The sequence below is a fragment of the Rhipicephalus sanguineus genome, chromosome 3 (assembly GCF_013339695.2).
Source record: "Rhipicephalus sanguineus isolate Rsan-2018 chromosome 3, BIME_Rsan_1.4, whole genome shotgun sequence".
Lineage (NCBI taxonomy): Eukaryota > Metazoa > Arthropoda > Arachnida > Ixodida > Ixodidae > Rhipicephalus > Rhipicephalus sanguineus.
The window spans coordinates 57,034,983-57,039,530 of record NC_051178.1 but is presented as its reverse complement, the minus strand read 5'-3'; positions in this window follow the sequence as shown (position 1 = coordinate 57,039,530).

Here is a 4,548-nt window from a genome sequence, read left to right as displayed (position 1 = left end):
AGCCCAAACTGCGTAGAGCTCTCCGCGACTCGACGAAGATGGAGAAAACAAAAAATCCGAAGGTTTTAGATGCGAAGCAGCTTTTGCTCAGCGCTGTGTCCGGCGGTGGCGTCCGCTTTCTACCACCTATACTCGCGGACAACTTTTCTTGGCAATGAAGCGAAGGCTACAGAGCCACAATTAATGCACGTATCCTACCGGTAATGAATTTAGTCCCACAATTGCGTCCGTATTTTCTGCGTGAGATATATAAAATACTCCTTCATTTTCTACATGTAGCTTTTTGAGGCGGAACGCAGCGCACACAAGCGAGATATTTGCATTTCTTTTACTTTATAACGAGATTAGCCGGCGGCGCGCCGTTGCTACGGCCGTTCCATTCGCACGCAGAGCGCGTAATCGGAGAGAGCGGCCGCCGCACCCCGCTGCCGCACCGCGGCCCGCGATCCCCATGGCCCGCTTCCCCCGACGCGGGCACGCGCGGAGGACGAAAGCTCGGCAATCGCAGCCTCTGTGCGACGCGTAATGGAAAATTTCCGCCCACATATGTGGCGACATTTTGAGAGGGAACGCAGCGCACACAAGCGAGATATTTGTATTTCTCTTACTTTATACGTTGTCACTTTGCGTTTTTGCATACGTGAAAAAGTCGCGTCTTTTACCCGTACCTTAGACGCTAAGCAGCGTTTGCGTCGAAATGAAACGCTAGCCATCACTTTCGACGGCGTTACGAGACGCGCGCCAAACCGGACGCTCCGCCCCCGTAGCTTTCCCTTCATTGCCACAGAAAGTTGTCCCCGAGTTTAGATGAAATATTGTGCGGTAGGAGTCTCTGTTGCCCAAATCGGTTTTAAACGACCATTAAAGTTGCATGGAAAAGCAAGGAGTAACTTTTTAATTACGTACCTGAACTTCTTTGTAGCTGCAGCAAGGCGTAGATGCCTGCGTGCTACGTGCCACGGTTGATGTCGTGACTGAAATCGCACGCTGTGTCAGGCAGACGAACCAAACGAGCACCGCGCGAGCCTTGGGGAAACATCGCCACCTCGCGGCGCCTTCAGGAGGCGACAAAATTACACTTCTCCGCTGGGCGACGCGCCGAATGGGACGGCCGTAGCAACGGCGCGCCGCCGGCTAATCTCGGAGGCCATGTTTATACCTTGACACTTTGTGTTTTTGCGTCCGTGAAAAAGTTGCGCCTTTTACCCGTACGTTATACGCTAAGCAGCGTTTGCGTCGAAATGCAACTCTAGCCATCACTTTCGATGGCGTTACGAGACGCGCGCTAAACAGGACTACTTCGCGTAGCCATATATATGCAGACGCTCCGCCCCCGTAGCTTTCCCTTCATTGCCAAGAAAAGTTGTCCGCGAGCCATCTGAGCGCGCGCTCGCGCCAAGGAGAAGTCTTCTTCGTCTTGTTCTTCGACCGCCTTGATGATGATACGTGCAGAGCACTTTAGGGGCCTGGGGTGCCGTATGCTGTCCTAGCATGACGTAACGCAGACAAAACCAAATGTGCTAGCGCGTTCGGGCCTGTGCAATGTCCTGGGTAAGACGCTGTGGCCTCTCCCCCTTACGCTCTCTCAGCAATCACGTGACGGCGTCGGGGAACGAGATTCTGCAGACGCGCGATGAACCCGCGTGGCGTGCTCCAACAAGAGTTCGGGACAAGTAACAGCAAGAGCAAGTACAGTGAATTCATGGTGTGCTCCACTTGCAAGGACGCGTTAACATCGGGCAAGGTGCCCGTGGTGAACGGAGCTTTAAGTCGACCCATGCGCTGCTTCGCATCCCCACATGGTTCCCTTTAGTGGGAGACGGTGTAAATTTTTGCGCTTCATTTTTTTTTCCAAGCAGCACTTTCCACGTACACTGTGTTGTCAATGCAGGACTTCGATCACAGTGATGCGTTCAATGTGAATGGCCGTGAAGAAGGTTATAGGCGCGTCCGCACAACGCGACTGGCCGAGTACCGTTTGCAAAATTTTACGTCACGGATATCACGTGAACATAGGCGTATGTACCGGAGGGGGGGGGGCAAGGGGGCGCTAGGTCCTCCCCACTGAGAAATGTTGGGGGGGCGGAGCCCCCCCCCCTTTCGACAGTGGTTATTGTCGGCTGCAGACTGGGAAACTAACAAGTCAGGCAAAGTTTTACTTGAACGCAGCAATAACGTAATTATGTAATAAAATTTGTCCTACGATTCTGCTGTGACGACTGTCCTCCGTGTGTCATGACCACGCACTGTAGGCTACCTGCGGTGCGGGCTGCATATTCCACGCTTGTGCGTTTTGCGCTCGAACATTGCAACATTGCAAAGGAGGCTGTCGCTCAGCAGGGGCTCTGCAACATTACAGCAATCTGTCATGATCTTATTTTGCTCTGCCCGGCCTGAAATTTAAGCAATCCGCGACGCAGATATGGGCGGGAACTACTAAACGTTTTATAGCCCGATCAAACGCTCTCCTTTTTCAGGAAATTCAGTTTCTCTCTTTGAAAACGAATAACCTCGCCACTGCTCCATATCCAAGCTGCTGTGAGTTGATGGGTCTGCAGAAGTGTCAACTAAAGTGAGAATCTATTTTAGCTGTTCTGGCTAGGCACATTTGTGCCTAGCCGGGACAGCTAAAATAGATTCCCACTTTACTCTCCGATTAGCCTGCTTCACTTGGCTTATCATATGGTAGCCTGCAGCGATCGTCGCGGCTTGTAACAAGGCAGTGGACTAGAGCACATTGAGAAGCCCAGCTTTCAAGTTTGCCCCGTTAATTGATCTACCTCACCAGGGAGATGATCAGCGTCCATGGTTTTGTGGACTGAGAAGGCTGCCTACCTGCAAAGGATTGTGTCTGTTCCTAATAACGTTTATTTCTCTCTCTACCTCTTTGTCAGCAACGATGAGTTCATAGAGAGTTGTACACGCGCAAAAACAGCTCATCATCGTTATACTCTGAAAGTATCTATTATACAAATGAATCCATCTCGCCCACTGCTATAAGCAGCAGCTGCTAATGTGATTGGCGGGCAGCCTTCTTAAATTACGTTCAGAAAGAGATACTGTCTAGCTATTCCGAAAAAAAAACGACTTATTGTTGAGGACAGTAATGTGCTGCTTATTGTGCACACTTAATTTTAACGCCGCCAGTTTTCGCAGACTTGTGACGTCGCGTAACAAGAGGCGATTTTATGGCACATTGAAAATCTTTGACGAATAGCGAAGAACCAATGACAGACAATACGCCGTATCGAAAATAGTTCATTATTATTATTATTTTACGTAGTCATGCGTACGTGGTAATCACGCGGTGGATCACTTACGCGTCATTTGTTTGCGTCGTTTTACGAGCAGGTGCTCTGAGCATGACCCAGAAAATTTCGACCAGTCATTAACAGCTAACGACCTATACAGAAGGAAACAATGCGGGGTAGTGTAACGTTATAATCGCCCACATTTTTTAGAGGAAAATTTCATCTTACACAGTTTACGTAGGCTATTTACTTGGAGGAACCGCAGGGGAGGAGTACAGGGCCACTTCACCGCTTTTCCGTCAACCCCCCACCAAAGTTGGGAAAAGTAGAAGGGCAAGGAACGACACCTAGCATATAAATTCGTAGTCATTTATAATCTTATACCTATATACAACCAGCTGAATGTGGTTTGTTTAAGTATTAATGAACGGAACTTGGTCTTCTTAAGAAAGACTTTATATTAGAGGGCTTTAACAGTAAAGAAGTTGGCACTCGGCTTATCCTGAAGACTTCTACGAAGTACCTTGCTTTGTCAGCCACATGTTTTGTTTAATAAGTGAGAATTTAAGGTACTAGAGTCATAGCAGATTCTTCATACACATCGTATCTACAACGCCAAACTAGGACAGCGAAGTTTGCTGATGCAATGCTCAGATGATCAGGTTAAATTTGGGAGTACTTTTCAACTCACGGTAAATTTTTCCACAATGTTATTAAACACTGCTGCCCAGCCTGCACAATCTGTTTGTGCAGATTCTTCTTTGGTTGTAAACAGTTTTGAAAGCAAGTCATCTGATCAGCTCTATGAACATATATATATATATATATATATATATATATATATATATATCTATATATATATATATATATATTAATATATTATTATATATACAAAAAATCAAGCACGTAGGAGAAATTTCTTCTGTAAAGGACTGACGTTTCGGCCGCGGGACCGGCCTTCGTCGGAGTGATGTGAACCTATATATATATATATATATATATATAATATATATATATATATATAGATATATATATATATATATTATATATATATATATATATATATATATAAGCCGATAAAAGCCGGCCCAGCCTCAGCCTGCACAATCTGTACAGATTCTTCGCGAGTGGGGTGCTGGTGTCGCTCACTCTGTCACCATCAGGGGGCGTAGCCAAGGGGGGGGGTTGGGGGGGTTCAAACCCCCCCGAAATTTTTCAGTTTTGCTTGCGTATATAGGCACGCACACATACAAACGCACGCACGAACATACATAAAGTATGGTTGAACCCCCCCGAA